At 37.0% G+C, this 25,217-nt stretch overlaps 1 protein-coding gene across 1 annotated transcript in view; it reads right to left on the bottom strand.

The window, feature by feature from the left end:
• pik3r3b (phosphoinositide-3-kinase, regulatory subunit 3b (gamma)) overlaps positions 1–25,217 on the bottom strand; it is a 338,192-nt gene that overhangs the window by 27,267 nt on the left and 285,708 nt on the right. The window lies entirely within an intron of this gene.

The following is a 25,217-nucleotide window of genomic DNA, read 5'->3' as shown; positions in this document are numbered from 1 at the left end:
GAATATCAGTTTTTTTCTGTCCACATTAGCCAATGAACGCGCTGGAAAAACAAAAGTCGAAATCCGATTGGTCCAACAGTTACTAAGAGGTAGAAAAGCGAAGGGGGGTAAGATGAGGAGAGGGGGGAAGATGGAGCAGCGGCCTTTACACTGAAACATTCCGTACACGACTTCAGCCTCCTGGGTCTTGTATTTTTTGTCCACATACTCTCTCACAGCTCCCCGACCACCACAAATGTAGTCCTGACATATTATATACATTTACAAAAGACATTCAGCAGATAAATTATCATTTTATAGGGATGTAGCTTCACATCGGTGTACTTTCCATATTTCCTCCTTTTTATATTTGTGTTAAAAATAAATACAAATGTTAGGTTTAAGGTTATACAAGTAAAACACTTAAAACATTTTTTTGTTGGTCATGTAGACTAAAGCCCTTCATAAGTGTGGGCAAAGATGTGGTATTTACTGCATATGATAATAGTCTTTCATACCTAACTTGTTTGGTCCAGATTTTTTAGACCAAAACTTTCCAAACTTTTCTGTTTGGTTCAAATCAAAGTAGCAGTTGTGAAAGGGCCCGTAAACCACAGTCCAGACAAAAGGACCAGAGTTTGGTCTGACTAAAAAGAGGTAGTGTTAGTCTGGTTCTACTGAACCATGGTCCAGTTCGTCTGCAGTGTGAAAGCACTTTTCTAGGTGGTTCAGACTTTTGGACCAGTTACACGAAGGCAGCTGAGTCAGTCTTTAAACAAACCAGAGGAAAAAAAGAACTGGTTTAGACACAAACTGCTGTGTGAAACCAAAACTAACTGGACTCAAATCTTGGTACAGACACTAGTCTGGACTTCCAGGTGTGAAAAAACCTTTAGTTAATGCATGGTTTTACAATTTGCCATGGTCTTACACATAATTTAAAGCTACCTACCTACAGTAAATAGTGGCCCCCAAGCCACCATATCCTAACCACAGTCACAGTGGACATTTGTGTCCTTCTCTTTTTGAACACCAACATTTGATCAATCTAATAAAATAATTCAGTCAAATTTCATACTTTTAAGTCTGGCAAGTATGTGTGTGTAGCTAAAACAGAACAGCAGTGAAGTGCCATCCATGCTGTTTTGTTTTTCCCTTTTGTTGTTTACATAATTGTTCACTCCATATTTTCTGACTATCTGTTCAAAAAACAGGCCAACTTCAGAAAACAGACAAGCTGGGAGTGTCGGGAGAGGACACCAATCTATTTCCCTGTCTGCCCTATCCTCTTTTTCCTCATCTGTCAGATCTGTGTATCGCGGACAAGGACGTCTGTCCTGCGCACTCTGTGTAAAGTAGACATAACAATAAGAGCATCTATTTAATGCACGACTTACAGGACCATCCAGATGGCTTGTGCCTGCCACAGGCTCTTCTTGTCAAGTGTGTCAAACTTGCTTAATTGTCACTGCCTGTGCCTCAGTTCAGTGTGGACAGATGGATCTGAAGCACTATCTAGGAACTGACTCACAACGGCAGCCCAGAAGAGCTGTGGGAAAAGAGTTAATCGCTCTTACCCAAACGATAATGACATATTCACCTATTTGCAAATTGCATTAATAATTACAAGCTTCTCATTCAAGGCTCAAAAGTGGTTAAGAACATTACTTTGTAATCAGACGAGCCAGCCTTACAGTTTGAGATTAGGTGCGTCTCTTGGGCTTCGACCATATTGTTAGCTGCTTTTACCCTGAAGGCGTGCACACATGCACAGGTGACCATGGGGATTTGAGTGTTAGTTCATGAGGTGGCCATAGAAACCACTTACAGAGACAAACGAAGCTGTGACATGCCAAGTAGTGTGTCTGAGTGTGTTAAAACTCATCAGTGAATGAATACTGATATCTTGCGTGCTTTAATGCAACTCAGAATAGTATTACATTTTCATGTAACAAAGCTTTGCTCCTTCTACTGTATGTGAGTGACAAAAATTTCAATAATTTTAGATCTATACATCATTATTTATACTGTACATAAAGATTTTTTTTGTAGATTAGTTATATACACTGACTTGCTAAGGCAATTAATGGAATGTCAGTATGTAAATTGATCATAACGTTTTATGCTGTGAGGTGTGATCTTTTATTGAGTGAGACTGAACACTGACTAATGTGCTCATGGCAAGGTGACGTGAATTATAGAAGATTGAGTGAGGCCTGAGAGTGGGTGCCAGAGAGGTGGGACATTCCATTTCTGAAGCATTGACGGCATTACCACCCACAGTGAAAAGCACAGTGGGTGGTAATGATCATGACCAACTGTGTCTGGTTAAAATTGTCCATGCGGACAGATGAATAAGCTCATTTTTATTTGGTGTATGTATATCACGCAGGTCAGTGAGGCGTTTTTCAGCTTCAAGTTCTGTCCCATGACTTGGTATATCAGGATTATGCAATGTGTTCATAGGCAATTGCCTGGACCAGCCTTCTTACATACAAAAGAAGGACATAATTGTGATTTTGCGCTATACCTTTTTTCTTAGTTAAACAGTTAAATCAGGCCAAGACTATGGATGTTCCATTTGAGGGCTTCGGCTGTTCGAATGTAATATTTTATGCACTGGATTGCCTTATTGCACACTGCCACTTTGCATGTAGTTTGCTGTCTTTGAGCCAAAGGGCAGACACGACTAGCAGAGAGTGAGAGAGAGAGAGATTCTAATCTGCCTGGCTACAAGACCTAGCCAAAAAAACAAAGCCTTATCCAATCAAAAGAGCCTCAGAAAAGGATGTTAGAAGATATTTCGAAAGGTACAGCAATGGTTTGAATTTGTAAAGAATTTTTTTGTAATTCTACCAACATGCACAAGCAGAACTTCCTTGTTTTTTATGGGAGACGAGAGTTTATCTCAGCTGTTTCTGAACTGATTATGTAGATTATGCAGTAGCCCCAGGCTCTGTCATATTTTTCGGTGACCTTAGCAACTCAAGAACAATGTACAGTTTGAGTGTAGATGTGAATAGACTGCTTCACAGCTCCCTGCACTAAACATAGACATAAGTGCGGAATCAAAGATGCACACAACCGCCGCTGTTGTGTAACCGTTGCTGTCTCTTATGCATAATTCATAAAGTTTCTGAAATCTTAAAGAGGTAATGCCAGCGCTCTCTAGCTGAAATGGCTGAAGGAAATTGGTTTCACTCCATTGTAAATTACACACGGTGAGAGAGATCGCCTTTTCACTTTTTTTTGCTGAGCTCATCATAAGCAGCCTGCTCTCTCTCTGTCACTGTCTCTCGTTCTTTCTCTCTCTCTCTCTCTCTCTCTCTCTGTCTCACTTTGGAAACGTGATATTAGAAAGTGTCTGCCTAAGCCATACGGAGCCGACTCTCCAAGCTCACAGTGGCAGCGGCAGAGTCCTGCAAGCTGCTGGCAGCAGAGGACATCTGGAGAGGCATGTACAAGCCCTAATGCTGCAAAGGCTAGCTCTCTAATGCTAATGCTGTGTTCTCCATATGGTATCGCCCGAGTACAGTACAGTCTGCCCCAGTAACCCTGAGCTTAGCTTTTCAGTGCTGTGGCTGAGGATAGGGTCTTGACGCAGTTGTTTGGGAGAGTTTTGGGAAAGAGGGTTTAATGAAGATGTACTTGAATAAACAAAGATTTAGACTGAGCACATATTAGCACACATGCTAAAATAGAAATAAAAAAACATTAGAACACAAAGTATATTTTTAATACTTGGACCAAGATCAATATAGCGTGCCTTTTGTGCCTACAGCATAGTTTAAGTATAGTTTTAAATTTCATACAAACACTGTCAATACACTAACAATATATAGTGTTTCTCAGTTTACTCTGAATGAACAAATTGCTACAAATATAAAGGCATGTTAACCTTCACTTTAAAGGACTGCCTGGTTTAATTGACAGATACATTAATTTCTAAGTAGTCAGACCAGGGAAGGATGGGTCCCCCCCCTTATATATAAGCCCCTTCAGCTTTGAGAGAGTTTTTCCTTGCCACTGTTGCTCACTAGGGGTTCTATGTTCTATGTTTTGTCTGATTCTTTGTCCTGCTACCACAATTCTGTAAAGCTGTTTTGTGACAACATGAAGTGTAAAAAGCATATATTTGTTATATATACAGTATATATATATATATATATATATATATATATATATATATATATATATATATATATATATATATATATATATATGTTTTCTTTACAATGGTCTCAAGATGCATGCTGCTTGTTTAGTCATTAACAATATTAGTTTCACACAATATTTATTAAATTTGTCTCCATATTTAGCTGAGGTAAAACTGAAGCTGTCCACCCTGTTGTAGAACAGTATTAAAGTAAATTAATGTAAAATATATATATATCTTTAACACCAAACATGGTCACCATGAACATTTTCAAAATATTTGCAACTCTACATCAACCATGTTTTCATCAAATGGCAATTTTTTTTACTAACACTGTGCACCCAGTCATGCAGCTTGCTATAAATATAAAAGTGGTTAAGCTGGGAAAATGTAATTTGCGTGTAGTCTGAAGTCTTAAAAATAAGAGAATAATCAATAATCAATGTAATTTTTTGACTTTTTGAAATTTTTAAGAGCCAAGGGGCACAGTATTCTGATAATGACTATAGAGCTGTTCGGTACTGGACATGATATTTTTTTAAGAAAGTCCACACACAGACACTATCAAAACACTTTTAAAATACAGTAGGAAACTAATCTGATTGTCCGTATTATTACACGCCAAGACAAACATTATAAATAATAAAAAACAACTTTCATTTATTATCAGATGTACTTTTAAGCATGGCTTGCTGTTTGCCTGTGTTTTATCCACTGAGCTGCACTAATGGGCTCTTACGGCTGCACTCTGCAGAAGGAGTCATGTGTCTCGGATAATGCACGCTCCGATTTGAGTTAAACGATTAGGCACACTGTCTGGAAATTTTTCTCCACTTTTTTATTGCTACTAACATTTTGGTACTTGTTGAAGACTGGTCCGCGTGAAGCCATGCAGCGTTAGAACTGCAGAGGTTGAGGGAGTCTGTGGAGTGGAAAAGGCATGGCTAGGTTGAGGGCATGTCCTGTGAAGCAGCTCTAACACTGACACCCATGTGTTAATGACTTTGCAAAAGTGCAGGGTGGAGACACACACACACACACACACATACATACACACACCCCGCCTCTGAAAGAGCTTATCAACCAGTAGAGAGGACTAAAGAGAGACACACACCCCCTGATCCTCCTCCTCTCTCTCTCTCTCTCCCTCTCTCCCTGTGTAGAATGGCAGGCTCTATCGAACCATCCTCAAAGCCAATTGGGTGATGTCATCCTGCAATGTGAGCATCCCTGTTGGACTGATGCAATACTCTGGTGACACACGGTAACAAGCTGCTGGCACCCACAGCTCTCTCGCTCTCTCTCTCGATATATCTTCCTGTATATGTATATAATTACATTACATAAGATTATATAAGGTTCAGTTGATTAAAAAATCAGATTAATTACTACATAATTCGTAATTTATTACACTTGTTCTTTTTTTAATAGGGATATTTAAATAATCTAAATAAACTAATGAATAGGAAATTGATTTAGTTTTATAGTGGTAACAGTTGCTTAAAAAATAACTGCAGTAATCACAACAATATTCCCTTATTAATTATGATTACATTTACAATTAAAAAAGAAAATGCTGATACGTTATTGTATTCTTGGGAGGGAGACAAAAATAGTGTAATGTAGTAAATATGTAGTACAGTGTAGTATATATATATATATATATATATATATATATATATATATATATATATATATATATATATATATATATATATACAGACATATTTCAATAAAAATAAAAAGAAGTGCTGCTGTGCTTACAATTCTGAACAAAACCTCACATAAAATCTGTAAAATGTGAATTTGTGACCAAACTTGGTAAAATTATTCATTTGCATTAAAAAATGATTCCAGAAAAGTTTCCAGATTAATTACGTGCGTTAATTATAAATGTTATTGTTCACAGCACTGATATATATTTATATATTTTCCTAATGTCTCTCTCTCTCTGTTTTTCACCCATGGTCCACTTCTCTGTCTTCCTCTCTCGCTCGCCCGCGCTGTGCCCACTCCACACTCACCTTATCTCCCTCCCTCGCTCACTCACTCACTCTCTGTAGTTGTCATGGCAGCAGGCACCATGGCTCAGCATTCTGCGGCCTGGCGGATAATGGACGGGCTCTTTAACCCCTTCCTGCCTGAGCTGCTGCAGAATGACTCAGTCAGATAGGATGTCAGTGAGCTGGATCCACACACCCTTCTCAGATTTACAGCCTGCAGTGCTGATTAACCAGCTATTGAAACTACTGTACAAGCAGCATATTAGCTATGAGATAAGCCGAGAGATAAGATAAGATAAGGGCCGCAAAACAAACAGGGACATCAGAGGCTTGATACTGTGGACTGAAGTTTCTATGATCTCAGACAGTCTGTTGTTCTCATCTTTAAAGCTTGGGGAAGCCTTTTAACTTTTAGAAGACAGTTAAGTTATCAGCAGCAGAAATAAAAATATGTGTAATGAAAGGGATGTTAAGTGAAGTATTTCTTATTTGTAGCTCATTCAAAACTTCTGAGGAAGCTGTAAATTCAGAACTTACATGAAAAGAAAGCACACTGGTGAATGTCAATTAAAGAGGATGCATTTTATTATGACCTTATTTAATCTCATTAAAGGTTAATGCTCTTTCACAACATTTTATTGAATTATTGAAAACATAATAAGGGGTTAAATCACTGAGAGCTATTTTGATGCACTGGTGTGGGCCTGAAGTAGATTGCAAGGCTTGCAAACCTGCGTCACAAGTGTGTCACCATATTTAGAGTGAACACTGCCAGATTACTATGCTGTCGTGATTAGAAGAGTGCACTTCTATGAAGTGAGTTATGAATAGATTTCCTAATAGCAACATGCAAAGGATTAGAGTTGGGAACTAGGTGTGTCATCTCTTTAAGGCCTAAAGTGGAACAGAAGAGGGAGAGAGAGCTTATCCACTTTACATTCAGGAATATATTACACTTACATATAGTTTACACAGTATGTAAGAACATAATGCATGTGTAAGGGGGGGGGGGGGGGTTGTGAGAAAGAAAAAGAGAGTGAATAGAGAGAGAAAGAGAGAGAGAGAGATAGACTGACCTTGGATAGCAGGATCACATGCTGCCCCTGCCCCAGAATCAGAGAAAAGAGCAACACTCATGTGAAAGAAGCTCTCTGTTGAGACTTTTGAATTAAATGTGTTGTGCAGATATCCTGAGACTATCCTGTTCTACTCTACTTTTAGCCAGCACGCAATGGAAAAATATAAGAGACCACTTAAAAATGATGAGTTTGATTTTTACTAAATTGAAAGCCTCTGGAATATAATGAAGAGAAAGATGGATGAACACAAGCCATCAAACCAAGATGAACTGCTTAAATGTTTGCACCAGGAGTGTCAGAAAGGTATCCAAAAGCAGTGTGTAAGACTGGTGGAGGAGAACATGCCAATGCATGAAAACTGTGATTAAAAAACAGGGATATTGCACCAAATATTGATTTCTAAACTAAAAACTTTATGAATATGTACTTGTTTTCTTTGCATTGTTTGAGGTCTGAAAACTCTGCGTCTTTTTTGTTATTTCAGCCTTTTCTCAGTTTCTGCAAATAAATGCTCTTAATGACAATATTTTTATTTGGAATTTGAGATAAATGTTGTCTGTAGTTTATATATATACCTATAAATAACACAATCAGAGAAACTGATACAGAAAACTGAAGTGATCCCTTTACTTTGTCCAGAGCTGTATTGTTTGTAATTCATGCATTTAAATGCATCAGTAAAGCTTACTTCTAAGCTGTTTGTAAAGAAAAAATCTTTAGATTTATAGTAGTATACTGACTAATTAAAAGTAGTTAATGAATTACAAAATAAATAAGAGTAGGTAATGAACTATTTACTCTAATTCCTGAATAACTCATAGTAACTAAAAAATTTATAGAAAATCCTAAATAATTAATTCACCAAATAATTTAGAATGGTTACCTAAATATTTTATAGTAGGTACAGAATTAAGTATAGTAGTAACTGAATAGTTAATGTATATTAGTTAATAAGTTAAAAAGTCACAGTAGTTGCTGAATTATAAACATATTAATAATATAAAAAATCATATAATTCAACTGAAGAAATAAATCATTATTGACCAACTGATAATAGTTGGGAAAAAAAAATCATTTGTTGTCAATAGTTAATAAATAGTATATAATAAGTAATGAATGATTAATAGTAATTGTGTGTACTGTGTTGATGCACACTGTATTCAGTGCTTGGCTTTACTGTATACTTGGCTGATTGACTCGACTGAATGATGTAAAATTACAGCAGTACAGAATAAAACGTGTGTATTGGAATAAAGTGGAGGAACAGAGTTAGATGTTAGATGAACAGCTTTGTTGTCCTGGTATAGAGGCAATTTAAACGCTTAGCAACCACAACTTTGGGATTTGCAGACACTCAGCATGAGAATGAGTGCATGCGTGTATGTGTGTGTTTGTGTGTGTCTGAGTGTGTGTGTGCGTGAGAGTTCAGTTGTGTATCAGGGGATGGTTCAGGCATCAGGTGCTAGGTGTAATTGTAACTGAGTGCAGGAGAGAGGGGCTTTATTGGATAGTTTGTTCATCCCAGCATGAAACCTCAATGGAAATGGCATAATTATCAGACAAATGAGAAAGAAACACAAGCCCTGCTCACCTTCCTGCAATCCAGAGACTCTTTTAATCACCAGACTTCAACTGAACAGCCCTTAAGCATGGCCTGCTGCTTAGATCGGCTTAGGTGATGTATTAACATATACATCAATGAGTGACTTGTACTGCAATATGTCAAAGCGGAGATTAATACATCTATGGTGATGTTGAGTTTTAAACATTTAACAATAATTTAATTAATGCAAAAAAAAAATAGCTTATCACTTAGCTTAACATCTTAGTTTATGAACATCTTAACATGGAGAGAGAGAGAGAGAGAGAGAGAGAGAGAGAGAGAGAGAGTGTGAAGCTCCCTTAAATTAACTATATGAATCATCTTAGTGCTTTGGAAAATCCAGTCCAGACTAATAATTTTCACAGGTGATTTTAATTGAATTATTTCACACCCACAGCAATTGTGTCGAAATAATTATGAATTATGATAGTTTTCCAAAAAAATGACGTTAATACAAAAATGTATCTTTATTATACTGTTGTGGTTTTAATTTGGAAGTTTAATATATATATATATATATATATATATATATATATATATATATATATATATATATATATTAGGGGTGGGCGATATGGCCCTAAAATAATATCATGATATTTCATGGTATTTTCGCGATAACAATCCTGTGCTCACAGTGCTCGCCATGTGCACACAGTGCTCGCCATATTCACAATTAGACTTGTGCAGTCAGCCGTTGCCGGTAGCATACATCAAATTATAAACAGGCACAGCTACGCATAATCTGAACCAACAATATTAATAGTGTAAATGCAGAGCTCTAAATCTAAAAAGACATCTTTTGACTGGTACAGTATACTGAACATCCTGAGAGCATCACAGGACAGTGTGTCAATGTGTTATCATCTGACCTTATTTACAGAATCTAAGTATTTTATTTTTTTGCTTCTACATTTAACAATTTTTAACAATTTAAATGCTGTAGTGAAATGTTTATAGGTTCCATATATAATTATAACCAAATACAGCTCTGGAAAAATAAAAGATCAGTTAGAAATGATGAATTTCTTTGATTTTGCCAAATTGAAAAGCTCTGGAATATAATCAAGAGGAAGATGGAAGCCGTCAAACCAAGCTGATCTGCTTAAATTTTTGCACCAAGAGTGGTATAAAGTTATCCAAAAGCAGTGCGTAAGACTGGTGGAGGAGAACATGCCAAGATGCATGAAAACTGTGATTAAATACAGTATTATTAAACCAAATATTGATTTCTGAACACTTAAATCTTTATGAATATGAACTTTTTTCTTAGCATTATTTGAGGTCTGAAAGCTCTGCACCTTTATTGTTGTTATTTCAGCCATTTCTCTTTTCTTTTGCAAATAGTAGTTTATAGAATGAAACAACAATGTTTATTTTACTCAAACATTTACCTATAAATAGCAAAACCAGAGGAACTGATTCAGAAACTGAAGTAATCTTTTATTTGTGTCCGGAGCTGTAAGTAGGCTTCTATATAATATGTCAATGTGCCTTCTTGATCACAGTAACACTGTGGGCTCTTATGAGTTAAAAATGCTATACTAAAAAAAGCAAGCTTTTTTTTTATAACAATCATATTGGAAAGCTGTTTAGGTGTTTCCTAAACTTTTGACTTTTGACAGGCAGTTCTGTCCAGTTTGGTGTAGTGACCTTTCACAAATGACTGGGCTGGACTGGAAAGGGATGAGGAATAGAATGGGGGTGGATTAACCATCAACAAAATGACTACAAATTACAAAGTGCCTGTAACCTGGTCACTCTTTTAATCATGCCGTGTCCATAAACTCCTCCCTCTCACTGAACTTCAAAGGGTCAGCGTCACAGCTGTCTGACCCAGCCTGGCCTGCAGCCTACAGAGGTTAAACAGGGAGAACAAAGCCACCAAACAGAGCCCTGCTTTATGGCTGCGGTGCATCATAGACGTGGCTGCTGTTTACCCTAACATCACGGAGAACAATGGAACTCCAACACAGCATGACTTTATGTGGGTGGGCTTAAATACCACCCATATTCAGGAGTACGAAAGTTCGGCCTGTTCATATGTACAACCCTAAATCAACCTTAAACCCTAAACGTGAAATACATTGGGTTCATACTGTCTGCAGTCAAATGAAATTGAAAGGAAATGAAAGAAACATTTTATTTATTCGCATTTCTTTACTGCTGCAGTTGGTCAGGTCTAGGTTCAGCAACAGTATGTGCTCAAAGAATGAGGTCAGCTGACTATACATACAATATTTAGTCAAGGTAAACAGTTTTTGTCATCTTAATCTGTCCTATTAAAAAAATAATAACAACTGTCATCAATAATAAAATGTATCAAATGTATCTTTATTATAATGTTGTGGTTTTGATTTAGTAGTTTAATATACAGCTCTGGAAAATAATAAAATACCACCTCTTTGATTTTACCTAATTAAAAGCCTCTGGAACATAATCAAGTGGAAGATGGATGATAACAAGCCATCAAACCAAGCTGAACTGCTTGAATTTTGGCACCAGGAGTGGCATAAAATTATCCAAAAGCAGTGTGTAAGACTGGTGGAGGAGAACATGCCAAGATGCATAAAAACTGTGTTTAAAAACAGGGATATTCCACCAAATTTTGTTTTTCCTTGCATTATTTGAGGTTTGAAAGCTCTGCATCATTTTGTTATTTCAGTCATTTCTCATTTTCTGCAAAGAAATGCTCTAAATGGCAAAATATTATTTGAAATTTGGGAGAAAAGTTGTCGATAGTTTCTAGAATAAAACAACAATGTTCATTTTACTCAAACATATACCTATAAATAGCAAAATCAGAGAAACTGATTCAGAAAATGAAGTGGTCTCTTAATTCTTTCCAAATATGTATATGTTTTGTAATTCATGCATTTAAATGCATCAATAAAGCTTACTTCTAAGTTGTTTGTGAAGAAAAAAATATTTTTAACACAGGGTCATTAGCCATAAGGGTTCTCATTTGCATAATCAGATGCTTGGTCAGATCACTGGCTGAGTTTACAGCGTCATACAGTGCTCGCCATATTCACAATTAGACTTGTGCAGTCAGCTGTTGCCGATAGCATACATCAAATTATAAACAAGCACAGGTACGCATAATCTGAACCAACAATATTAATAGTGTAAATGCAGAGCTCTAAATCTAAAAAGACATATGTGTAATGCAAGTAATTAAGAAACGTCAGTAAGTAATTGTGTAGTAATGTAATTTGACTGTAATGTGTTACATTAATTTGGTACAGGGAAAAGTAATCACTTTTTATAATTACTGTAACACTGACTGATGAGCTGATAACACAGCAGTTTTTGAAATGAAACAAAAATGGCAAGGTAGAAAGGAAGAAAGTTCTTTACAGCACTTTGTCCTTTATTTTAACTCATGAAATCTCTAAGTGACATACACTATCAGTCAAAAGTTTAACAACACACCTTAAATTCTGTGTTTTTTTTCTCATTATTTATTTTTTTCTGCATTGTAGATTAATATTAAAGCCATATAAATTATAATAATAATTCAGTTGTAAAGTTGTGAAGATGCAGAGTTGGTATACAGTGAAAATCCATATTATGCTAAAAACTACTAAACTAAATAAATAAAAAAAAACGTTGAGAAATAAAATGTACTCAATCTGAAAAAAAAAAAAAAATCCAAGAACTTTGAAAGTATCCTCAAGTGCAGTCGCAAAACATTATGATGAAACTGGCTCTCATCAGGGCCGCCCCAGACAAGGAAGACCAAGAGATAAAATATGTGAAAGTGAAATATGTGAAATAAGTGACCAATAGATAAGTGACTAGGGATATGTTTAATAGTGAAGGTAAGAGCATTTCCATGAACACAGTGCGAAAGGAACCTCAAGGGATTGGCACTAAACAGCTGTGTAGCCTTAGAAAAACAACTTTTCAGTGAGGATAACCAGCTAAAATGGCTACAGATTGCTTGGAAGCATAAAGATTGGACTAGGTACGTGCCCAGAGAATGAGGCCAGTTGACTACCTGATTTTTACTGAACGATCAGGTTCAAATTCCATCAATGGATGTTTTTTTTTCTTTCTCTTGAATGATATATTGACCAAGAAATAATTGCAATAAATTATGTTATTGGTGTTTTAAGACTTTTTATGCCATTTCATTTTATGTAATTGTATATTCATAATAATGCGATTGCATATTACTTTTAGAGAGCAGCGAGCTTTTAATTAAATTAGAAAAAAATTAGCAAATGGAATTTAAATATAAAATCTTTTATAATATCCTAAATAGACAAAACAGTAATAACATAGATCTACTTTCTTTTTTTTAAGTCTTAAAGTTGATATAACGGCTTACTCTCTCCTCTTATTAGCTTATCAAGTCAAGTCAAGTCAAGTAGTGTTATTGTCAATACTGCATATGTACAGGACATAAAGAGAACTGAAATTACGTTACTCTCCTTCCCAAAAATTACAGCAAGTACAGAAAATAACATATATAATATAAAAGAATGGGAGACACTATATGTACAGTAAAACAAGGACACAAATAGACATACGTAAGATGGAAGACAATAGTGCAATAGTGATGGGGGGTGAAAATAAGTTATATAATATAAAAGAATGGGAGACACTATATGTACAATAGGCCATGTATAGGCCTAATCATAGTATTATACATATTTGCATAATTTTGTACTTTAAAATATTGTTTTTACTGAAATCTAAAATAAAATTCATAGAAAAACACAATAGTTCATTGCTTCAGTTCGCTTCTGAAACTTTTCAAAGTTTTTAAAGTTATCTTGTCTAACCAAACTCTTACCAACTTATTCCTACCAGTAGCAGCTAGAGAAAAGGCCTAATGAATTTTAAATGGACAGTTTTAGAGGTGTGGAGGAGAAAAGTACAGTGCGACTGCTCATCACTTAGCAACACTGTCATCTCGAATCAGGTTCCAGACTGTCGCCCGGAGTGGCAGGCTAGTTACGCTGATTCCTCACAGTAACCTGAGCCAGAAGCTATTGACAGAGTCCCAGCTGAGCCAAACCCTGCCTGCAGGGTGAAACGGCCTGTGAGCGAGCGAGCGGCTCCTCGTTCAGCGCAATGAGAGATCAAACAGCCCGAGTGTAACGAGCATGCTGCTCACGAGATGAGCCTTCTGGGAGCAGGTGGATAAATATGGATTCTAGGGAATCCAGGAGGACGAGGGACACGCAAATACAGGCACACACACACACATAGATACACTTATATACAGACACGCACAAACACACTCACACACTCATCAAAGAACAGGGTGTCCAGTGGCATGCCGTTCAAATTCACATCTCGACCGCTTGCATACTGTAGAAAATGAAACACTTTCTTTTTTCTGAACCGGCCACCGCAGCTCAAGCATTTCAAACGAACGCCCAAAACTGAACCGGAGTTCTGAGCGGACCAGCAATAAAAGCGGGAGCCCACACGACATACACAAAATATTGGCTGCGGAATTAAGGGGCCTGCCAAAGAGCGATCGAGGGGAAATTAAGGTCTTGCAAATGAGAGGATGTCAGGACACTCAGGCCAGCTGCCTCTGTTTTTCAGCCTAAACTGTGGGGGATTTGCTCTCAGGCACTGAGCTCCAGTTCTGACCCACAACCACAATCAATCCTACTGATCGCTTTCATTCATTCACTCACACCTACACTTTTGGAAAACGCAGAAAAATAAACACTTAAATGTTGTAATTATGAAAGTAATTAAAGAAAACTGACTGGATTTAAGTAATTAAGTAACTGTCCATTACAGAGCTTTTATAGAACCACAGCAAGCAGTTTAATATATAGACTTTTGTCACAAAAATGTTCCAAGTTGTTTTCTTCTTTTCTTATTTCTTTCCTAAATTCCATATACTGTATATAATGCTTGTGAATGTTTTTTTTTTTTTAGCAAAAAGTCCATAATTACTATTGTTTACACTACCATTCCACAAACTGCTCTTTATTACATGCCTCACTGCCAGTGATGATTGTAAATTGGTCGAATGGGTGGATCAATTCCACAGAATATCCACTTTATTTAACCAGAGGTGTCAAGCAATTAAGTACAAATACTTCATTACCTTACTTTAGTAGAAATTGTGTGTATATATACAGCTCTGGAAAAAAAATAAGAGACCACTTGAAAATGATGAGTTTCTTTGATTTTACCAAATTGAAAACCCCTCACAAGCCATCAAACCAAGCTGAACTCTTTGAATTTTTGCACCAGGAGTAAAGGCATAAAGTTATCCAAAAGCAGTGTGTAAGACTGGTGGAGGAGAACATGCCAAGACACATGAAAACTATGATTAAAAAACAGGGTTATTCCACCAAGTATTGATTTCTGAACTCTTGAAACAGGCAGCCTAAAATCATTATAGCTTTTAGAATGTGTTTTGGGGAGGGGGGGCAGTAATGCACTATGGCATTTTTTCCCCTTACATTACTTCTACTTTTATATTTTAAGTAGTTTTGAATCCAGTACTTGTACACTTTTACTTAAAAAAAGAAAACAATTTAGTTGATACTACTATTGAAATATTTCAAGCCCTTGTATCTATAATTGTACCTGAGTAATACATGGGAATATTATTGATACCTTTGCATTGTATTAGTACATTTGACCTTTTTTAGGGGCTGATTTAGAAAGAACTGTTTTTCTAAATGAAACCACACTGGAACCACACTCTGACCTGCAGTTTTGGGAAATGTTGCAGAAAATGAAACACTAAAATGTTATAATTTATGTAATTAAAAAGATGACTGAATTCTTGTAATTAAACTAAATGAAAAATTCTGTAACTGGCCTGTACAGAGCTTTAAAAAAAACTACAAGCAGTTTAAGATGAGGATTCTGGTCCCAGAGATTTTCCATTTCTATTTATGAAGTTGCTGTTCATAAAGGAATGCTGCAAATTCCAGAGTCCAGATGCTACATTTGTTTTGTTTCTTTCGTTTTTTTCTTCCTTAAAGTCCACATATAATATGTGTGTTAGTGTTTTTTAGCTACAAGAACAACTGTGTTTTTCACTTCACTGCCTGTTTTAACAGCTTAGCTTCTATAAAGGGACTGTACTGAGTGCACAGTTGGGAATTGATTAGAAATAGGCAAAAAAAATTGTGGTGGGTGCTCTAATCAAGTGACACTGGTTATAATATAAAGCAAGATGAGTGACACTTTTTGGTATAGTGTGGTTGGCTTTCAGATACTATCCAGATTAGGTGTAAACAGGTTTTAGTGTCTTTACAGTTTTAGAACACATTTGATCCCACTAATAAAGTAATTAACAAGACCTTAAAAATCTGTATTACATGTGATACATCAGAGAAAACACTACAACATACAGGACAGTAGTGAAATCAGGATTAAGAACCAGAATAAAAAGACTGTGAACCACTGTTCCAAACCAACTAATACACTCTATTAAACTGCATGTCCAATTTAAAAAGGAAGCTTTATTTATTAAGTGTAATGTACAAAAGAGGAATAAGGTTAAAGAGAACAGGAGAGAAGCCAGAAACCAGAAGAGGTGAAATAACGTATAGAAAGTCAGTCAGATTGGCTAAATATGGTATTTAGTCCTCCACAGTGCCTCCATCTTAGAAAGAGGAGGGAAAGAGTTAACCGCAGCAGACTAAACAGAGGGTGAAGAAAATTACTCAGTGAGCACTCGAATATCATCCTGACAAGCAGAGGCCAGGATAAAAAGGAATCTGCACAAATTTTGCTCTCTATTCATGCTGCACTGATTAGAAGGGCCACGGAATCTGAAATTAGCCAGAACTGTTCTGTGGATACTAAAAGAAATATACAGAACAGCAGATTTGGCTAAAAAAATTCACATCAACCACCATTGGTTCTTAGTGATTGTGAACAGTGAACAGTGCTATGATTGTTGGCACCACAACTCCTCAAATTCTACGATTTGCTTGTACAACTGTCCTGATCACTGAAAAATAGCAGTGCTGGTTAGAGCTGACAGAAAGGCTACAGTAACCCAAATTACTGCTCAACACAATGCCTCAAACCTTGTGTCAAAACATTAAAAAAGACAGGCGACAAAAGCAAAAGACCATTTTGAGTTCCACTTCGGTCTGCCAAGAACACAAAGCTGAGGGTGCAGTGGGTACATTCTTACACAAACTGGACACCTGAAAAAATATATAGTATGGTAAAAATATGGTGCCAACGGCATGAACCTATTGACCCACTTTGCATTTTGACCACAGTCCAAGCTGCTGGAGATGATGTAATAGTGTTGGGCGGAATCATTTCTTGGCATTTTACAAGTTCTAAATGAGTTCAATGTTTCTCATGAAAGGGTAAAATGTCTCACTTTCAGAATCTGATAAAGTATGTGTTCTGTGTTGTACGTTAATGCCAGGTGTAAACTGGTTTTAAAGTCAGAGTTTTAAAACACATATGATCCCATTAATAAACTAATTAAATAGACCTTAAAAAGCTGTCTTACATGTGATACAGCAGAGTTAACACTACAACATACAGAAGTTGGACAATGAAACTGAAACACCTGATTTTAGACCACAATAATTTATTGTCCCAACGGACAGGTCTGGTGGAATAAGGAGAGTTTAGGTGCACATTAAATTCTGCCGTGATTTGAGCAGCCGCGGTTTTATGTGTGTTTTTTGGATACAGTCTGGGTTAGCACCCGAACATCCCTTTCAGACAGCTTCCTCTTACAGCGTCCACAGTTAATCCTGTTGAATGTGGTTCGTCCTTCTTGGTGGTATGCTGACATTACCCTGCACACTGTGTCTCTTGATACATCACAAAGACTTGCTGTCTTGGTCACAGATGCGCCAGCAAGACGTGCACCAACAATTTGTCCTCTTTTGAACTCTGGTATGTCACCCATAATGTTGTGTGCATTGCAATATTTTGAGCAAAACTGTGCTCTTACCCTGCTAATTGAACCTTCAAACTCCGCTCTTACTGGTGCAATGTGCAATTAATGAAGATTGGCCACCAGGCTGCTCCAATTTAGCCATGAAACCTCCCACACTAAAATGACAGGTGTTTCAGTTTCATTGTGCAACCTCTGTACATGATAGTACAGTGGATTATTTTGGGATCATTAATATAATCTGGCTGATAATGTGCATCCCTTCTTGGCCATAATATACAGTATGCCTCTTCTATTAGCTACTTTAAGCATGATTTGAATTTGAAGTGAATTTTACATTGCAGGTATGATGGTGAGTTCACTTCAGACACTGTCTTGCTGTCATACAAGAGGATAATGAGTAATAACAATAATGCCTGCTGGACTGGCCAGATGGACTGGCTGCTGAAGCACATGATTGCAGTGAAAAAGCTCTCCGCTCACATGCTATTAGGGCTCTTTGTCCTCAATCAAATCTCCCATCTGAGGAAAGCAAGCATGCAGTTTACTTGTGATCTTCAGATTCAATTAGTTTGGAAGAAAAAGAAGAAAGAAGGCCGTATAAAACCAGGGAAAGAACTAAAGAAAGGTTTACCTCTCTTAATAGTATTTATGACAACGCCTTCCTAACTGCGGGCGAACGTGGTCACATGCCCAAATTTCGGCGAGGGCCGGTTTGCATATGCAGTGGCATGTTCGAGCAAATGGAGCAGCTGTGGTGTTAGCGACCCGAACTAGCCGTGGGAAAAGCAAATTGAATTCGACTTTCGCAGCTGGCCTCACATGAGCGCATTACCAGCTTCAGCGCAGAAGCACATGACGGCAGAGATGATGGCCAGTATTCAATCTACTAATGCCTCTCACTTATCAGAGATTCAATTATGGAGGAGCCTTAAAGTGCAACTTGCACCATATAAAATCTGCTCGGACTGAAAGGTCAAGAGTCCTGGAAGACATATTCGTGTTTTTGCCCTTTTACAATGAGATCCAGTGCCACGTGAAGGCATGCTTAAAATCGACCTGCTTAAAAGTTAAACTTTTCTGGGTAACAAAGGATAAAAACGATAATGATTCTTCTTTCGGTAAAATTCTCTTTTCACAGCAAAAAGTCAAGTGTTGAATTAACTCCCACAGAGTTGATTTTAACTCTTTTTCAGGGTTTATATAGCTCCACACTCTTTGGAGATAAATCAAAACATCAAAACATTTAACACCTTAGAGCCAGAGTTCCTTCCTTTTTAACTCACATCTGTTTTTCCTTAACTCCCCAAATTGTTGAATTAACACTACAAAGAGTTAAACAAATAAATGAGAAGAAGTCCAGTCATTGATATGACTATTTATTATTCAATTATTATTATTTAGGGGAGGTTAGCTTGTGTTTCTGGTTCCTAATATAGGATAAAACATCCCTGCTTACATCTTTCCAATGCAATTTTGCATTGCATGGGAACTTTTTAATCCTGCATTGCAGTTCTCAGTGCATCACCAACACTTTTTGCAGTCACAATTTACAGTACAGGAGGTGGTAACTTGTTCTTATAGCCTACAACGTGTTGGCTATAGGCAAACAGCTATTATATAAAACATAATGGAATACCCAATGTAAGGTAGCCTTGGTGGGCAAGACTACACACTGATGGTAAGTTAGGATCTGGGGACACACCCATTGTACAAATAATGAGTTTATTTGGGCGGAGTTTAATTAAATCTCTGTGGAGTTGGGCAGGATTTTTTGGGTTAATTGGGATTAACACTGAAATATTCAACTCTGTCAAATAACTCCAACACTGAACACTCACTATTTAAATCTAAATGAGCTAAGAATTACACTTTGAGAGTGAAAATCAACTCTTAGCTGTTTAACTCTGGAATTTCAACTCTCCTGTTTTTGCTGTGTACCCGTTTTTGTTACGACAACAATATTAATAAACTGATCAAATAAGTATGATCTGTAAAGTGGTTTACAGATGTGTCTCCCATGCTAGATACAGAGGTTGGACAATGAAACTGAAACACCTGTCATTTTAGTGTGGGAGGTTTCATGGCTAAATTGAAGCAGCCTGGTGGTCAATCTTCATTATTAGCACATTGCACCAGTAAGAGCAGAGTGTGAAGGTTTAATTAGCAGGGTAAGAGCACAGTTTTGCTCAAAATATTGCAATGCACACAACATTATGGGTGACATACCAGAGCTCAAAAGAGAACAAATTGTTGGTGCACGTCTTGCTGGAGCATCTGTGACCAAGACAGCAAGTCTTCGTGATGTATCAAGAGCCACGGTATCCAGGGTAATGTCAGCATACCACCAAGAAGGAAGAACCACATCCAACAGGATTAACTGTGGATGCAAGAGGAAGCTGTCTGAAAGAGATGTTCGGGTGCTAACTCGGATTGTGTTGCTGCTCAAATCACGGCAGAATTCAATGTGCACCTCAACTCTCCTATTTCCACCAGAACTGTCTGTCAGGACAATAAATTACTGTGGTCTAAAACGAGGTGTTTCAGTTTCATGGTCCAACCCCTGCATTTACTGTATGTAATGTCAGTTTGTATGATTCTGGCTTTCTTGGTTATAACTCTCCATGCCTGCCCTCCTCTCTGCATGGAAGATACTTATAGTGGAGTGTGTCTGAGGCAATGACATCACCTCTGAGCATGACAACCGACACCGGCTCTCGCATTGACCCGGCGCACTCTCGGCTTTGTTAACTGAGCGGCCAATCATTAGAGCGCATCGTCAATTATTCAGGGTGCTGCCATGTCACTTCTTCTGCCTGATGAAGACAAATGGCCAGAGCTATGAGAAAGAGAGAGAGAGAGAGAGAGCAAGAGCAAGAGACATACACACACACACACCACACACAGGACTGGACTGGACTTCTGACGTTGCTTGAAGGGTCCACAAGTCAAACACCAAAGAGATACTGTAAAATGACCTAATGCTCTCCAGCTCCGACTGTTTGATTAGTGAGGGGTAAAATTGTTGTGACAGGACACACTCACTTACAAGTACACATTAAGTTTTACTGATCTTATAAAGCTAAGTTCACTAGAATATTATTATATAATATTATAATAAATATAGTTTTTACAGAGTTTTTTCATTATGTTTTGTGCTTCTGGGATAAGACTCTTGGGACTTTGCTATCGTAATGACAGGACAAGTATGCCAAGCATGGCTTAAAATGTGCAAAAGGCATGTACTAATTCTCTTAAATACTCATGGGTGTGTTATGGGCATAACATGCAATAAACCAATCAGCATTTCATGAAGCATTCCCATTCCTTTTAAGAGTGAGGAATGATTAGAATTTGCGGATTGCTATTTCAACGGAACAGCTACCTGGACGTGCCCAACGCTTGTCAGCAGTGAAACCTTATCTGCTTGTTCACAGTGTGATTTTGTATTCTGTTTATTGTTGATGTAAACTTTTGCATAGGCTATGAGTTTGTGCACTGTTGTGTGTCCTTTTGTGCATAACACGTGATGGGTGTGTATGCATATCAGGCACTGCCAAGATAGTAATGAACGTCGGACTGTTGACATCTATCTAGGATCTTTTCAGTCAGTGGCACACCTGTGTTTTCCATTGCCAATATAGCAATAGACCATAAATTTACCTGATTACACCTAATTTTGAGATCAGCATAGATATATTAACAAGCACCACTGCTATTTAAACGATGCACGCAGAAGGCTTGAAAATAGACTGTTGGCTGGGTGTAAGACAGCAATGAACATTGCAACGTGTAAGATAGGGCCTTATAGTTTTTTTTTTGCATTCATAATTACTCCCTTAAACAAAGCTACCAGTAAATGTAAAACTACGCTTCAAAGCTTGTTAGCATTAGCTTAGTTAAAACAAAAACCATTCTGTCATTCTGCACACACACACAAGTGTGTCTGAACAAATAATCACTTGTATTGTATTGTATTTTTTATGTGATAATGATTCCGATTGCACAATTCCTGTTAAAAAGAGTAGAGAGCTGATATTAAAGTTATTTTCTTTTCTCTGATGTTGTACCTACAACCCACTTGCTAGGCTAACCTTACTAGGTTTCCTAGCATAGCAATAGGGCCACCACTTACATAAAACAAAACACAAAACAGCTGCTAACTTATAACTTATAACTTTGACTTATAACTGCTGCACTACTTACACAATAAAAAGATAAAAAATGTTGACAATAAAAACTTGTGTCTGAGAAAGTTATACAAGTTAGCATGCTAGCTAAGCTTATATTAGCTTAGTTATATGTGGAAACAACGCCTAAACCATAGTACCAACCATGTTCCAGTTAATTGGGGGTACAATCAAACATTTTAGCCAGATTTTTAAACTGATTCTGCTTTTCTGACAAAGTTTTCAGTCAGAAAAGTTTTTGGTACTTCCAGCCAGGCGCAGCACGGTTTCCATGCTAATTCACACAATATTTGGGGTGGGAAAGACTTTCGGGTAGAAGATTTGATTTGTATACTTTGTATTTCACTTCTGAATAATTCATGAGAGCTTCTGAATGCTAAGTTCATAAATGTTGAATTTAATAAGTAAATAATAAGCGCAGAGTTTGAGGAGTTAACTTCACCTTGGCCTGACGACAGCAGCATGCTCAGCGGCCCGACGCTCAGGCTCTAACACCTGCTCCCTCAGGCATCCTCCCGGGCTCGGCTCAGGGAAGGAGCTTTAGCGCGTGTAAGACCAGCCTAGCTCTCTTTAGTAGGGCTTTAAGAGCTAGTCAGACTGGAATACCTGAGCAGGGCAGCTGAGGCGGGGTTATAACCTTAGACAGCTCACAATCAGCCCAACCAGGCCAAGCCTGCTTACCCTCACCCCAACGGCCTGAGCCAATCATTCTCACGCCTCACACCTCACGCTACCACACGTTCTGCTGGGCACAGATTAGGCTCAAATGCTGAGATGCAGAAACGGACCATCCAAAAAAATCTGTGAAGAGTTCAACCAATATTTTGCCCAAATTCTACATTATACAAAATTACATACAGTGCAGGCGAAAAGTTTGGACACACCTTCTCTTTTCAATGTGTTTTCTTTATTTCATTACTATTTACATTGTAATTTCTCACTGAAGGCATCATACTATAAATGAACACATGTGGAGTTTTATGTACTTAACAAAAAATGACCTGGCCTCCACAGTCACCGGACCTGAACCCAATCCAGATGGTTTGGGGTGAGCTGGACCACAGAGTGAAGGCAACAAGTGATAGATAGATAGATAGATAGATAGATAGATAGATAGATAGATAGATAGATAGATAGATAGATAGATAGATAGATAGATAGATAGATAGATAGATAGATAGATAGATAGATAGATAGATAGATAGATAGATAGATAGATAGATAGATAGATAGATAGATAGATAGACAGACAGACAGACAGACAGATAGATACTTTATTTATCCCGAAAGAAATTTAGTGCTAAACACCTCTGGAAAATCCTTTAAGACTGTTGGAAAACCATTTCAGGTGACCACATCTTGAAGCTCATTGAGAGAATGATGCCAAGAGTGTGCAAAGCAGTAATCAGAGCAAAGGGTGGTTAGTTTAAATAAATTAGAATATATATATATATATATATATATATATATATATATATATATATATATATATATATATATATATATATATATATTTTTTTTTTTTTTTTTTTCACCAGTAATCAGAGCAAAGGGTGGTTATTTTGAAGAAACTAGAATATCATTTTTTTTTGTATTCTTTCACCTTTTTGGTTAAGTACATAACTCCACGTGTTTATTCCTAGTTTTGATGTCTTCAGTGAGAATCTACAATGTAAATAGTCATGAAAATAAAGAAAACGCATTGAAAAAGAGAAGGTGTGTCCAAACTTTTGGCCTGAACTGTATTTTTGACCCTAAATGAACTTAATCAGTTACGTATGTAAGCCTGAAGTCTGAACTATGAGGGTAATGTAGCTAAAAAGTAATGCAAATGACAAAAACACTAATTATCAATCGACCCTGAATAAATATCTAAAGGAATCCATCTTCTAATATTTCAATTGAAGTCAATGGATAAATATAACTCCAAGTAATTTTGTAGCTATGATATCAATGCATTCATTATGACAATTTTGATATGATGTGAAGAAGAACAACTACCAAACAAGTTCTGCAAAAAAAAAAACATAAAAAAATCTGTTTGCAGGACATCAATCATGTGTGATTAAAGCTATTAACCTTTTTTAACTATGACAATGTTAAATATGTCCATTTTAATAGAAAACAGTATCTCCCACAATGTCAAATATGATACTGATTTATTAACAGCTCAGTGTGGTCTGAGCCAAGTGTGTCATGTATAAACATGCAATTTACATAATGGTAATTAGTGTACATGAATTGCATCAATTGCTTGTTAGCTACGGTAGCCTAATGGCTTTAGTGCAAAACTAAAGACATGTACTGCAGACATCCAGCATGATTTGGTCGATTGACAGCGTTTAGATAAGAGGATAGACAAGTCTGTAAATCTGATATTTTGTCAAATAATTAAACTAGCCTTAAAACTAGCATATGCCTCCAGTGCACTCAGAGGAAAGATTAGACCCCAGCTACGATACATCAGCTAACAGATGCCCCTGTTCTAATAATATTAGAATATTCAATCACTCCAAATTTTTAATAAAATGGCTAAATGTGATCACAGGACATGGCTACAGCATCAAAGGAAAATAAAATGCTTAATTTTTTTCAAAGAAACCAGGGACAAAAAAAACTAAGCAAAACACAGCAAATTCAAACACAGTATTGCTCTAGTGATTTTGTCAAGGATGAAACTGAAACTTCATGTGAAGCATTACTCTGTTGCACATGCACGTCAGTTACACAGTGCATACTGTTCAGACAAATGCCAGAAATTGGTCGCATGAAAAAGTATGTGTGAACAGCCAAAAATTAAGATCAGATTTAGTCAGAAAATCTGTTTTTGGTCTCTTACACCTGCTGTGTGAATGTAGCCTTAGTTTCCAGACATACAGCTCTGAAAAAAATAAGAGACCGCTTAAAAATGTTGAGTTTCTTTGATTTTACCAAACTTAAAACCTCTGGAATATAATCAAGAGGAAGATGGATGATCACAAGCCATCAAACCAAGCTGAACTGCTTGAATTTTTGCACCAGGAGTGGCATAAAGTTATCCAAAAGCAGTGTGTAAGACTGGTGGAGGAGAACATACCAAGATGCATGAAAACTGTGATTAAAAACCAGGGTTATTCCACCAAATATTGATTTCTGAACTCAAAAACTGTTATGAATATGAATTTGTTTTCTTTGTATTATTTAAGGTCTGAAAGCTCTGCATCTTATTTGCCTTATTTGCTATTTCTCACACCTATACTGTAAATAGCAAAATCAGAGAATCTGATTTAGAAACTGAAGTGGTCTCTTAATGTTTTTCCAGATTGGTATACTGTATGGACCCTAATGTTAATAAG

Source organism: Astyanax mexicanus, chromosome 5 (genome assembly GCF_023375975.1).
Source record: "Astyanax mexicanus isolate ESR-SI-001 chromosome 5, AstMex3_surface, whole genome shotgun sequence".
Classification (NCBI taxonomy): Eukaryota; Metazoa; Chordata; class Actinopteri; order Characiformes; family Acestrorhamphidae; genus Astyanax; species Astyanax mexicanus.
This window is presented reverse-complemented; position numbering and strand designations above follow the sequence as displayed.